This window comes from Rhinolophus hipposideros (genome assembly GCF_964194185.1).
Source record: "Rhinolophus hipposideros genome assembly, chromosome: 3".
Lineage (NCBI taxonomy): Eukaryota > Metazoa > Chordata > Mammalia > Chiroptera > Rhinolophidae > Rhinolophus > Rhinolophus hipposideros.
In genome coordinates, this window is record NC_138049.1 from 105143510 (window position 1) to 105158386 (window position 14877).

Here is a 14877-nt window from a genome sequence, read left to right on the forward strand (position 1 = left end):
CACACACACACACACACACACACACACAAACACACATCTACATTCAAAATAATGAATTTGGAACCTTACCCAATACAACACAAAAATTAACTCAAAATTGATCAAAGATCTAAAAGTAAGAGTTAAAACTATAAAACCCTTAGAAGAAAACTTAGGGAGAAACCTTCATGACTTTGGATTTGGCAATGGTTTCTGGACCATGATACCCAGAGTGCAAGCAACAAAAGGAAAATAGCTAAGTTGGACCTCTTCAAAATTTAACTTTCGTGCATCAAGAGACACTACTATCAAGAAAATAAAAAGATAACTTATAAAATGGGAGAAAATACTTGCAAATATGTCACAGAATTGGAGAAAATATTTGCAAAAAATGTGTCAGGGTCTAGTACCCAGAATATACAAAATACTCTTACAGATCAAAAACAAAAGGCAAACAACCCAGTTTAAAAATAGGCAAAATGTTGATGGGAATGTAAAATGGTACAGCTGTTGTGGAAAACAAAATGGCAGTTCCTCAAAAAACTAAAAAAAATAACCATATGATTCAGCAATTCCACTTCTAGATAGTCAAAAGAATTGAAAACAAGGACTCAAATAGATACCTGTACTCCAATGTTCCATAGTATTAATCACAATAGTTAAAAGCTGGAAACAACCCAAATGTCCATCAGTTGATAAATGGATAAACAAATCATGGTATATACACACAATGGCATGCTATTCGGACATAAAAATGTGTGAAGTACTAATAATACCTTCTACATGAATTTTGAAAACATGCTAAGTGAAGGAAGCCAGACACAAAAGGCCACATATATTGAGTGATTCTATTTATATGAAATATTTAGAATAGGCAAATCCATAGAGACAGAAGCAGATTGAAGGAACTGGTAGATGGGGGAATGGAGAATGACTGCTTAATGTGCACAGGGTTTCTGTTTGGAGTGATAGAAAAGTTCTGGAACTAGATAGTGGTGATGACTGCATGGCAATATATACATATAAAACAAATCAAGTGTGAAACAAAGCACTGCAGTAGCCAAAATGGGTACAACAACAACAACAGAAGGAAAACAAGCTTTCACTGGAAAAAAAACGGAAAATCAAAAAGAAATATAATTGCACGTAGCCTTTAGAAACATCAAAAACTGGAAATCAGCAGCTATGTATCAGCAGACTGCATAGCACCTTTAGTTATGTGCTCTGAAATCAGAGCAGCAAGCTGGTGTCAGAATAATAACCTTGAGATCACGGAGCGTACATATGGACCATTAAAGCTGTTTTGGAATAAACATTTTCCGGAAGTGATAAAACGATGCTCTGTGGCCCAAAGCATCAAAACTATGAATTGCATGGGTTTCAAATATACTGTACAATATCTTCTCACATGGCCAGAGGGCATGTCCCCAGGTGTGATGGTTTCGGCAGCAGTGAGTACAGTTTTTCTGAGACTACACACGCATGAAATGTGATCCTTCTGTGAGCTGCGGCTGAGGGGACAAACCCGTGATGCTGAGGACGCTGGAGAAAAGGACAGGCTTCTCATTGTCATTGTTTGGTTTCCTCTAGAAGCCTCAGGAGTTAGTTCATAAGAAACAACGCTTTCTTCCTGCTGGTGAATATTGTCCTTTGTATTTTCTTCAGAGTGGCCTGATTTACAATTTGTGATCTGTGTCTCATCTTGAGAGCTGTATGAAACATCTTTAGGCATTTTTTCTTGTTTTTTTCTTCATCCATCACTTCCTCAGAATTTACTCCATTTGGCTCAGGTTTGAAAAGTATTTTGTAAAACACTTTTTCAGTTTTTTAAAACTCTTTGTTGAAATCTGTGTTTTGAGGTTCGGCTTCTTTTAATTTAACAATTTCTGCTGCAGGAGTTTCACGGTTTGGCTTTACATCATTTTCTCTAATGACAGTGTCCCGTTCCTTAACATTTTCATCCTTCCTTCGAGTTTGGGTAACACTGAATGGATTATCCCTTAAATTTGAAAGACTCTGTAAGGGAGACTGGTGTAAGGCACCAATAACATTTCGTCCTCTTTTCTTTTCCCTTAAGCATGCTTGCTGATATCTCCTTACCCTTTCCATGTGTTCTTCCAGTCCTCCTAGGTCGAGTACTTTCAGCCAAACAGAGCGGTTCCACTGCACGTCTTCGACTTTCTGTTTTTGAATCCATCATTCCTTAGTTTTCCTTAAGGTTACATATGAGGCTATAGTTGAAGATTTGGGTGTTGGTGATTTTGTTTTTGGAAGGACTTTTCCAAGAGGAAAGTGGAAACCTTTAACTAAAGTTCCATTTCTGAAATAGGTTCTGACTTCTGCCACTCTCGGTAACTGGTGCACTCTTGTAGATATATAATCTGGACCCTCATTTTTGTGCGTAACTGTTGAGACAGGCTCTGATACTGCCATCCCTGTTTCCGTAGTGCCTCTTTGCTCTTTGTGTTTACTCAGTCCTTCCATGACATCTTGAATTCCCAAACTTCTTTCTGAATCTGTGCATGTTGAATTCCTGCTGATTCAGTCTGAACTTCACTGGGGCGATCCAGCTGCTCTCACATCCGGTTTGGAAACAGCTACATCATAACTTATCACATTCTCTCCATGCTCATTCCAGTTCAGCAGTGGCTCGAGAGAGTTATGGACATGTACTAAGCAGTCCGTTTCGTACACCACATCTGAATGGCTGCTGGGTTATCTGCACTCATTTCTATTTCTTGGCTGGCTGATAGCAAAGCTTGTTCAAGTGTGTATTTCTCCTTGTGGAGTCGCTGAAGTTTCTCTTCCAGAGCATGTACCACTTTCTTTATCTTGTTCACATAGATGGCTTAACTTGGCATCAACATCTACTTCTTCAGGTCTAGTTTGTATAATGTGCCTCTTCATTCATCTTGTGACAGTGTTTTGCCTTGGAGACTCTGGGGACTAACAGATGTAGCTAGGCCAGCTGGCATTGACCTCCGTCAGGCACATGCACACGCTCAGGGTAATGTGTCCTGTGCCTGCGGTCTATCATCACATCTCCTCTCTGAATTGGTGAAGACACTTCTGATCTGTAGGTTCGTTGAGGGGAGTATCCCTGATAAGTAGCTATTGACCCATGGGAAGGTGATATGGGAATAGAGTGTGTTGTCTGGTTAGAAATATTAACGATGGTTTTAGAACTGGTCGATGGACCGTGATGAGGGAGGGCACTCTGCTTGTTATAAAACTGACGCTGCTGCCATCCATAGAGCTGCCATATTGTGTCATCTCTCATTGATCTTTCTTTCTCTTCTGCTCCAGATCCTATTGTTTTATCATGAGTGGAAGGAGTTACACTGCAGATACTCTCAGGCGTGGTCTGGCTGTTTCTTGGGAGTGTTTTATAACCTTCAGGATAGACGACCATCATCTGGGCCTTTGGTATATTTCTTGGTAATGGCTGGTAAGAAATTACTCCCCTGGTTTCTTCTTCATGACCCCTCCCCTTCTGGATTTTAACCCACTGTTCCAACTGTTGCGTTGCATTGGTTCTCTGCCTGAGTCGATCAGCCTGTGTGTGTGAGGGCCCTGTATTCGGGCCAGTTCCACCTCTAAGGTCTGCCAGGCTAACGTTGACTGTTTGGTCTGTGAACTATTCACATTGATTGGCCTGGAGTGTCGTCTGAGCCGGGCATGTTGACCCACTCTCATATTCAGATGGCAGAGAATCCAACTTTACACTATTAATTTTTGTTAGAGGTCTATCTTGACCGTATTTCTGAAATCCATGTTTTTCAGCTTCTAATGCCCTTTTCCCTTCATTTTTGCTTTCCCCCCTGTTTTTCTGGTTATTTTGAGCCTCTGGTTTAATTAGCACTCTATGCTTGGGAAAGTTATTGATTTCTTGAGCCCGTGCCTTTTCAGATGTAATCTTGTCCACTCTCTTCCCCAGTTCTGTCTGTACCAGGGCAGTGTCTTACATGGTTTTCACCCACCACTCCACCTCCTCTCCTGTAGCAGTGCACAAACAATAGGTCCACATGTTTGGATGGGCTGCCTTAAAAGCATATTTGCAATTTTTGCGATTAGGTAAGCATAGCTTTCTGAAAACCAGGTAATAGTATGCTTCCCAAGACACCCTCTTCTTTCTCAGCTCTATAATGAGAAAGACAAAGGACAGGATGCACCACCCAGCGTGTCTTCCAGAGCTCCCTGCCAGTCCTGTTCATAAAGCCAACCTCAGTCAGCTGACCACAGGTGCACTGGGATTTCTTTTAATTGAATTTGATCTCTTTCCTAAATTATGAACTTTTTTGGAAGCCATGAAGTTCTGCCTACAGGGCTCATTGGACGCTCTGCGCAATCTGAAGTTTCATTTATCATGTTTGGAGGTCGTTCCTTTTTTTCTTCAGATGTCATAGTAGAAACAGTCTGTTCACTCACTACAAAAATACAATTGTCCTGTGATGGCTGTCCTGTGACTGGATGTTGACAGGTCACTTTCCTGTCATTATAATTTATGTAGTATCTTGCACCTTCAAAACTATGTGCTTCTTCCCAGCCAGTAGGTAAATCTGTGCTCTGCAGCCGGTGCCTGGTGACCACTGCCTCGCTGGTGACGGGGGACAGCCAGGTGGTGCTCTCCGCCTCCTCGTGGATGAAAACTCGGCTGCCCCTGGTGATCCCGTAAGTCCAGGACCCGGCAGGGAGCAGATTCATTCCAGGTTCAGATCCGCCGCCTTGTCTGATCGCCAGCCGCCGCCGAGCTACCGGAGCGCGTGCGGAGCGCACGTCTCCTGCCCAGGGCCCCTATTCCCACCCCTCGGCGGCGCCCGCCCCGCTGCCCCGCCGCCCCTCCGCATCCCACCCGCCCAAGGCCGGTGATGGAGCGTTTTAAGAGGTGAAAGCCTAATAAGATGTGTGCTTGGCCGTGCACATGTTTCCAATTACTATGAATACCTTATTTCCTGTGTGTGAGAAAACAAAAACGCATTATTAAAATGTTGGTTCTGGAAAGTTAACCAAAATCCTTCCAAGAAACACATTCCATTGGAAGGAATCATGCTGGAAGGAACTAAGTTGGAAGAAGAGACGTATTATGGACTGAATTGTGTCCCCACACAGTTCATATGTTGAAGCTCTAATGCTCCATGTGACTGTATTGGGGGGGCAGGACCTTTAAAGAGGTCATTAAGGCTAAATGAGGCCGTCATCCATCGTGACCGGTGTTCTGGTAAGAACAGAGACACAGCAGGAGTGCTTGCACAGAGAAAGGCCACTTGAGGACCCAGCAAGAATGCAGTGATCTGCAAACTTCAGGAGAAACCAAACCTGCTGGCATCTTGATGTGGAACTTCCAGTCCCCAGAGCTGTGAAAAAATAAGTATCTGTTGTTTAAGCTGCACAGCCTGTGGTATTTTGTAATGACAGCCCTAGCAGACTAATACAAGGAGCCATTAATACTTGAAAACAAGTATTTAAAACAAATTTCAGATCATGTAGACAGAACGATCTCTGTTGCTTACAAGAGATTGATCATAATCGACAAGAGCAGAAAAATCACATTCAAAATGTAATTTGCAACACAGTCTAGGGTTATCAGAAGCTACATAACACAAGCCGAGGGAATGTGACACTTGCCCATTTTGAGTTCCTTGTCATGCTTTGTCAATACTTTCAAAAGATGGTTCACAACCATCCACTTCTGAAGACCCCACTGCCAAGGCAAACAGACCAGCTTCCTGGGTGCCGACATGGATGACCCTCAGGCATTTACCGTTTCACTCCTTCTGAAGCTCATTCTTTTCTTTTCTTCCTTTCTTTCCTTTTCTTTCTTTCTTTCTTTCTTTCTTTCTTTCTTTCTTTCTTTCTTTCTTTCTTTCTTTCTTTCTTTCTTTCTTTCTTTCTTTCTTTCTTTCTTTTCTCTCTCTCTCTCTCTCTCTCTCTCTCTCTCTCTCTCTCTCTCTCTCTCTCTCTCGTTTCAGGTGTATAAAACAACAATGATCAGACATTTACACCCCGAACAAACTGATAACCCTCCAAGTCTGCTACCCCTCTGACACGTACACAGCTATTACAGTACCATTGACTATACTCCCTATCCTGTACTTTACATCTCGTCACTATATATACATATATTTATAGATACAGAGGGTGCCAAAAACTGTATACACATTTTAAGAAAGGAAAAAACTGCATTAATTGTAATACTCACTATATACCGATAACAAAAGATGAATACAGATCACGTTTGACTTCTGCGATTACAAGAGGTGCTCAAAGTGGTTATTTACCATCAGCGTTCACACACTTCTGATGATGGCAAACTACTGCTTGAACATGGGTATACATATTTTTGTCACCCTCGGTCCGGAGTACAGTACAATTTATATAATCTGTGAAGTGATAAAAATATGGAACGCTTCACGAATTTGCCTGTCATCCTTGCACAGGTGCCATGCTAATATCTGTGCTGTTCCGATTTTAGTCTATGGGCTGCCCAGGTGAGCACTGATGCTCATTCTTGTTCACCTCTATCCACCCTAAATGGCAACAGTGACTACAGCCTCCATCTCTCCCCTCTCACCCCCAAATTTCACTCAGGAAACACTGCAATCTTCAGTGACCATGTTTAAAAAGCTGCCTTGCTTATTTTATTATGGCTGAGTGTTATTTCCTTTCATTATATGTCTTTAACATATTATTTTGTGTTCATTTATATTACAGTAAACATTTGATGCAGTTAAAAGGAAAACATGATTCATATCCTATAATGTTACTGCACAAATAAACTCATTAATGAGTCACTTAAGTGTTAAACGCATAGGTAACTGGTGATTTAAAGGCGTTATATTAAGCAGGAAAACCTGGTTGGTTGTTATATGTATTTTTTAGAGTGTTTCAAGTACTCAGGGAAATTGGTTGGGGTTTTTAGATGTGCTGGGAATATAGTTGTATTTTTTCCATTTAAAAGAATGATGTACAGAACCACACTATCTAAAAATTGACTCTCCAATATGTTTTTAGGAATGGATTAAATGCTCTGAGGGAGGTCTGAACTGGGATACAAGGTACTGAGAGAATAGAGCCCTACAGTTATCATGTGGCCGTGTACTTAATGTTGCTTTCCATTACAAGACATATGGTATCAACCATTTGTGATGCTGAGATTGACTCCCTAGATTAGGGTGGCAACAGTTTGATTGGTTGGTTTACAGTTAATGCTTTCCCTCGAGACTAGAGAGTAACCTGTGTGGTGTTACTTTGGCTCTATATGAATGTTTACAACCATCAATCATCTATTGGTTTTAACACCAATTAATAACGCTTGCCCGAATCAATAATTCAGTGGGAGTTTGTGAAATTTTGTTTTTCTACTTCTTTTCTTTTTTTTACTTTGTTTAACTAGAATTCTGTGAAGGTTTTCTTTATTTACTAGGAATATTTGGTTGTCCTAAAATAAATTTTTACTGGGAAAGCAAAATAAATGCTTAATATTTTTCCTTTAATTACCAATTTTTAAAATAATTGTTTTAATAGTTGCCTCAAATGGTAACAAATGAGACTTCTTGACTTACTCTCATTTTGAGTATCATTATAAAATAATGAATTTTCATTGATTCAATGTGTTCAATGCAATCATTAATTTTTAGTTGCTCAGATTGTCACAACTTTGTTCAGTGGGGACACTTTCATATGGGCTCCTGGTTCCTTCTGACATGACAGTATCTTCTAAAGCTTTCTTGCTTCTTAACACAAAGAGGTGTCCCAGGTGAACGTTTGAAAGTGCCTGCTCTAGACCTGGAGTCAGAGGTTTCTAAAAGAAACCAGACTTTGTTTGAATGGGGAATAGGGTTACAGATCACAACACGGGCATGAGAACTGCTCATTGCTCCCAGTCCGTTGTATGCGATAGATGTGAACAGAAACAACTCCATCTTCGTGTCCTTTTATGCTGTGTGTGACCTTTGACCGACCTCACTGTCCTTAGTAAGCATATCAAAGCTTGCTAGTTGATGATTATCTATGTTCCTTAAAATGTAGCCATATTTTTGTTAGTAACGGACAGAATGTCATGACAACCAAAATAAACATCAAACTAGTAAGAGTATCAATTATAAACAATCATCTATCACAAGACCACCAGGAGGTATGGTCCCTGGTACCTCTGCATTTGTCTCTTTGTCTTGTCATTCACCAGTGCCTACATTATACTATTTTTAAAGTACGAGAGCAGGGGTTTATTTGCAGATTATAATTTACATAAAACTGCTGGGCTGTCAGTCTGCTCCAGCCCAATCTTCCTGTAAGTTACCCTATAATAAATTCTGTTATCATCTACGGAGTTGCCGCTTCATCTTTCAATCTGAAGATACCTTCTTGTGAAGGTGGCCATTACAGCTTTGCCCACCGGTGGACATCCATTTCGATGGACAGGACCAGAAAATACATACTTGAAAACTCATGAGTTCATATTAATTTTTCATTTTTAATGCTATTATGTTTTGCTTAGTTTCTTTGGTCATATAATTGTATATCTTTTATACTAAAATATTGATTCCTTATATTATTAATATAATTATTGATGTCCTTTAACCTACTTATAAGAAATTACTATATTTTCAAAATTCCAGTGCTGGTAGTACTACAAACAATATAAATTCTTAGAGAAGTTTAAAATTTAAGAAATTTTAATATGTAAGGGTTTAAAGTTTAACATTTTAGTTGGAGATGTTTTTGTCCTTAGAGTACATCCCATTACAGAACTCTTCCTCTGTGGTGATGTTGCCAAGTCAACATGGTTCAGTTCATTTATTCTCAAATTTAAAGAATTAAAAATGTTTCACTTTTATTTTTTGATTAGGTAATGGAATTACACGATTCAAAGTACACATAGAGGAATCTTAAAATAAGTATAGTCTTGTTTCTGTCCTGTCCTTACCTAACTTCTTTTTCCTTTTTTACTGGTTTCTTGTTTATTCTAGAAGTACATCTTTTTGCAAATATAAACAAATATTATTTTTGATTGCCTCTCCACCCTCATTGTCTCTATAAAACATAGCATGTTATATATACTGTTCTGCATTTTGCTTTTTCCAATCAACAATATATCCTGGAGATCTTGCTACATCAATACACAGAGCACTTGATTATCTGAAGAGTCAAGCAGAAAGTTTTGTTAACTTGGACCAGAACACAGACCAGAATGTATTTGTGATATAAAATTTCTGATTAGACATTATTAAAAGAGTACAGCTATTTCCAAATTTATTTCTCAATCTTTTAAAAAATGGACTATATATACACAAGTGATAATTTATATAATTACCTAGAGCTCATATGTGTGTATTTGGCATTTTTATTTAATCCATAATTATGGATACATTTATCTATCCATAAATAACCAATTCCATCAAAAGACAAGAGCCTGGGCGACTGGTTGGCTCAGTGGGTTAGAGCACAGTGCTCATAACACCAAGGTTGCCGGTTCGATTCCCACATGGGCCACTGAGCTGCGCCCTCCACAACTAGATTGAAAACAATGACTTGACTTGGAGCTGATGGGTCCTGGAAAAACACATTGTTCCCCAATAAAAATTAAAAAAAAAAAAAAAAAAAGACAAGGGCCCTTTTGAACCTTAACAAAAATACCATTATCACAACTAAAATTTTTCACAGTAACTCCTAATATCATTAAATGCCCAGTCAGTGGTTGAATCCTTAGTTGTCTCATACAGGTCATAAACGTTTTTTAAAATCTTTTTAAAAACTATGATCCAAATAAGTTCCAGACATTATAATTGGTTAATATGTCTTTTAAAATCTTTTAAACTATAGGTTTAAAAAAGGCATCCCTTTTTTTGATGAAGAAAATGGGTTGTTTGTTCCTTCGTATTTCTTACAGTCTCAGTTTTGTGCTTTGCACCACTGTGGTGTGGTGTAACATGTTTCCCTGCCCTCTGCATTTTCTGGGAATTGGTAGGTATACCTTGAGCAATTGGTCACATTCAAGTGCGATATTTTGGGCCAGAGTAATTCATAGGTGGTGGTGGTATTTTCTATAAGAAGCACAAAATGTTTGGTTGTTTCTTTTTTGTTATGTTAGCAGCCACTGAAGCTCAATATCTAGATCCATTAGATCATTGATGGTTTGTTTGATTGTTTATTATTTATTTTTATTGTGGCAAAATATACATCACATAAAATTTACCATTTAAACCATTTTTAAGTGCACAGTTCAGGGGCACTAAGTCCATTCACACTGTTGGGCAACCATCACCACCATCCAGCAGCAGAACTTTTTCATCTTTCCACACTGAAACTCTGCAGCCATTAAACAGTAACTCCTCATTCCCCTCTCCCCACAGCCGCTGGCAACCACCGTTCTACTTTCTATCTCTAAGAACTTGACTGCTCTAAGTCCCTCAAATAAGTGGAATCATACAGTATTTGTCCTTTTGTGGCTGGCTTATTTCACTTAGCCTAATGTCTTCAAGATTCATTCATGTGACAATTTCCTTCCTTTGTTAAGGCTGAATAACATTCCATTAAATGTATATATCACATTTTGTTTGTCCTTTCATCTGTCAGTGGACACTTGCTGCAGACATGATAATGTTTCTCAATTAATTTACTCTAACATCACATGGCAAAAGAGTGCTTATATGTGAAACATACTGCAGCCACGTCATTAAAGTCATTTACATCACAGGTGATGTCAAGCTGCTGTACACACTTCGTGTGCGATCGAAAGTTAACACAAAAAGCAAGATCTCCATTTCCACACAAATTTGTAGCACATACATATTCTGAGCTCAAATTACCATTCCAACAGTGTTTTTTGAACCTCACTGCAAATGCAAAGAAAATTTCATTTAACTGCGCAATTGAGGAGCTTCCACCTACCCGTCAATTGGATGCGATTAATCTATAATGTAACGACATGGTAAGAGACAAGTATCAAGAGAAGGATCCAATAGAGTCAACGAATGCCTTTCAAGTGATAAACATGCTCAATTAAAACCATATGCCCTTGGATTGATATCGGTATTTGGCAGTGTTATCCGTGTGAAGACATTTTCAAAGATGAAATATATAAAATCTCATTACACATCAGCATTAACAGATGACCATTTGCAATTGGTTTTGATGATAGGGAACACTAACTTTGTATTACAAAAAAATTGTACTTTATTATTATTTAATTTTGTCAATAACAAAATTGTAATTTTTCTTTAAATTTTATGTACTTATGTAATATCCTTGATTTTTTTTCTTAATAGGCAAAGCCTAATATTTACTATCTGATCCCGTAGAGAATAAATTTGCAAACCCCTGGTCTAGAAGCACCCGGACAAGTACATCCACCCGCCCACTAGATATTTCGAGTCATTCAACCAAAACCCTCGATCCACTCCCAAGTTCTATTCCTGTCTTCTACTCATGAAATGGCCTCTAGTTCAATTGCTCAAGCCAAAATTCTAGAGATCTCCCTTGATTTTTCACTTGCCCACAATGTCTAACCTGTTAAAATGTCCTGTGTCAGTCCTACATCAAAATAGTTTTCATGCCATCTACTTCTCTCCATATCTCCTGCTTTTATCCACCTCTTTGAACAAGTGAAACTTTAGTTGGTCTCCCTGCTTCCACTCTTGCCCCCTTATGATCCAATATTTGCTCTGTAGCCAGAGACATCTCTTTAAAAATGTTAAGATCATTACTCCCCTACTTTAAACTCTTGATTGCTTTCCCATTGAATTTAAAATAAAATCCAAATTCCTTATCACGATCTGAAGGGCTTTATATAACCAAGCTCAGCCTACCTCTTCAATCACATCTGCAATAGACTGAATGTGTGCCCCCCCCCAAAATTCATATGTTGACATCCTAACCTCCAATGTGATGGCATTAGGAAGTGGGGCCTTTGGGAGGTGATGAGGTCATAAAGGTGGAGCCCTCGTGAATGGGATTAGTGCCTTTATATATAATAGACCCCAAAGAGCTCCCTTTCTCTTACTGCCATGTGAGGAGATAGTGAGATGACCGGCTATGAGTCAGGAAGCAGGACCTCGCTACACTGAATCTGCCAACGCTTGGTCTTGGACCTCCCAGCCTCCAGAACTGTGAGAAATGCATTTCTGTTGTTTATAAGCCACCAAATTCATGGTATTCTGGTAGAGCAGCCTAAACAGACTAAAATAACATCTCATTCCTCTCCAGGCCCACCAGTCTCCTTATCAAACATACCATCCTCTGTTTCTTGACCTTTGCAACTGCTAAACACTTTACTGGAACCATCTTCCTTGCCCTGCTTTGCATGACTGGGTCTTTCTTTTCTTCTGGACACTAGATCAAAGTGTACCGTATGTCTTCCTTTTCTGTTACTCTCCGCCTTATTACCGGGTTTATTTCCTTTATAACCTGGAATGTAACCCTATGAGGGCAAGCAATGTCCACCACACCTAAAACAGTACCCCCATATAATGGGTAACAGTGGGTAGCTGGCAAATGCTTAGTGAACAAAGGAAATTCCAAGAAAGTCTCATGACACGGGAATTAAGAGCTAATAGAGCACATAGCAGAGATCTTAACAATCAGGAAAATTTCTAGAAGTAATATTTAAGCTGGTACCTAAGGAGAGTAGGAAATAGCCGATCGAAGGCTATTTCTAGGTAGATAACTATTCTAGGTGGAGAGATAAGCATGATGAGCAGAGATAAGCAGAGGCCTAGGGAAGATAGCCACGGGAAACGAGACTGTGATAACCAGAACCAGATCATGTAGACCTCAAGAAAGAGCAAGAGGAAACAAAAGACAGGTTTAAGCTAAGAGTTGGTTAGACAATACTTTTGCTTTAGAAGGATCACTCTGGCTGTAGTGTGTAGATTGCAAAACAGAGGGAAGCAAGACAGAAGACAACCAGTTAGGTTGCAGTAGCTGTAGTGAGAATGAAGGAATGCATCAATTTGAAGTATTTAGGAAATAGCAGTGGTAGGGCAGGTATGGGAGGTGGGGCAGCTGTTCAGGAACACTTCCAGGTTTCGGTCTTGGGTATGTGGATGGATGGCGGAACCATTACTAAACCTGGAAAGAGCAGAGAACAGCTGGCTGTAGGTGGGGTACAGTATTTTGACACGCTGAGCTTGAGGTATCTATGAAGTATCCACACAGCCAGTTTAAACATCTGTCTCTTAAAGCAATATTCCTAGGTCCAAGCCCTTGTGATACTTCCTGCTCTTTTTATCTGGTATGTATGAGTACACAGCAGACACTTATTGAAGGAAGGAAAGAAGAAATCTAAGTGGGTCTGGAGGTCAGGAAAACCGAAAATACAAAATTAAGGGTTATCAGTATTTAAGTGGTTTAACTCAGAAAAGTGGATAAAAATCACCCAGGAGTGTATAAAGTTAGAACTCTAGCATTTATGAGAAAGGTAATAACAAGGTGTCATGCAGGGTCTCTGGTCCCCCCAAGGTGTCATGGGGGGGGGTCTCTGGTCCCGCTCCCCACGTTAGAATGCAGGACATGGTGAGGCCAAAAAGGAACACCCATGGAGCCACAGGTAGGGAGTCATACCACTATATTCTCGTTGGCGGCTGGGTTGGAGACACAGGAAGCAGGAGCCACACGATCCACAACCTGCCCTCTGCTTCTCTGCCAACCAACCTCACTTGCTAACTGTAATCCTCCATGTTAACTGCAATCCGTGCTTGCTAGCTCAGCCAGCACCTTCTTGCTAGCCCCCATTTTCTACTAGCGTAGCCACTGCAGTTATATTAGTGGCCAATGGCTCACTGGTGACAGCTAACGGCCAACTAGCCACAGCTGATGGCCATCCAATCAGTTGATGGCCATTTACTACCTGAGCCAGCACCTTTCCACATGAGGCTGAGAGCCTGGAAACTGCTCTCCTGGCTCTGTCCCCACACAAGGGTTAACATCTAACCCTTACTGAGCACTGTGTGCCTCATTTCCCTTTTAGCTGAAAATATTTTCTCTTTACGTAAGTGATCCCTCCCTGATCCCTGAAAGAACTGGTCCCAGTAAAGGTGTGGGTAACTAATGTTCTCATAATACCTAACATGTATTAAGCTTACTGAGTGCAAGGCACTAAGCATTTTACAGATACTAATCTCACAGCCCATGAGCATGACTAACTGCAAATGAGGAACTACACGAAGATCCAGGGCAGAGGGGATAATAAAAAAGGACAAAGGTCCTGGGTAGGGGCTAGCCTTGGACAGCAGGAGGGACATCTCTGCCGCTACAAGGAGGAAAGGACAGAGGCACAAAGGGACACACGTTTGTTTAAATCAAAATCTTTCATCACGGAACTCGTTTTCTAACACCTAGTAACTTTTAAAATCAAACTCTAACATGTTTTAATTGGCTTTACAGAGTCATAACAAAGTGCTATGGGGATTAAGGAGTGGGAGGAAGCAATTCTGCCTTAAGTTCAGAGAACAGAGGTGGAAGGTGGGCAGGTTCAACATATAATATCTTGAACACCTAGTATTAAGGGCCAGGTGTAGCTGAGGCTTTAAGGATCCCAAGATGGGCAGCACGTGGAGATTGTCTGGGGTGAGCCCGTGTTCCTGTTGTCTGGCCAGCATCCATTCCCCACTCTTCAATCATTCCAGGACTTCAATTTCCCCTTGAGGATTCTATGCCCACTTTGTTGCCTTGATAAAACATGATCAAGGTGCTCTGGCCAGAGGGTGGACCTGCGCCTGAGTTTTCACCTAGGAAATTTTATCTTGAGTGACAAGAAATAATGACTGGGTCATCATCCCAAAACATATGACCTGAAGAGATTCCCCAGGAGTTCCTACTCCCTGGACCCCCAGAACTGACCCAGGTCTTGTCCTTCCAAAGGCTGATCCTTCATCCCTTCCTTTTATTCTAGGAGCCACC

The 14877-nt window shown here is 40.3% G+C and overlaps 1 protein-coding gene and 1 pseudogene across 2 annotated transcripts in view; both read right to left on the bottom strand.

Moving 5' to 3' along the window:
- Positions 1 to 14877, bottom strand: part of ZBTB9 (zinc finger and BTB domain containing 9) — a 56257-nt gene that overhangs the window by 37056 nt on the left and 4324 nt on the right. The gene's annotated exons all lie outside the window — the stretch shown is intronic.
- On the bottom strand, positions 1452 to 4383 carry LOC308495121 (pleckstrin homology domain-containing family A member 5-like; annotated as a pseudogene). Its single transcript has 2 exons — positions 2653 to 4383; positions 1452 to 2535 (listed from the first exon to the last, which is right to left on the bottom strand). The product of its transcript is annotated as a pleckstrin homology domain-containing family A member 5-like (transcript).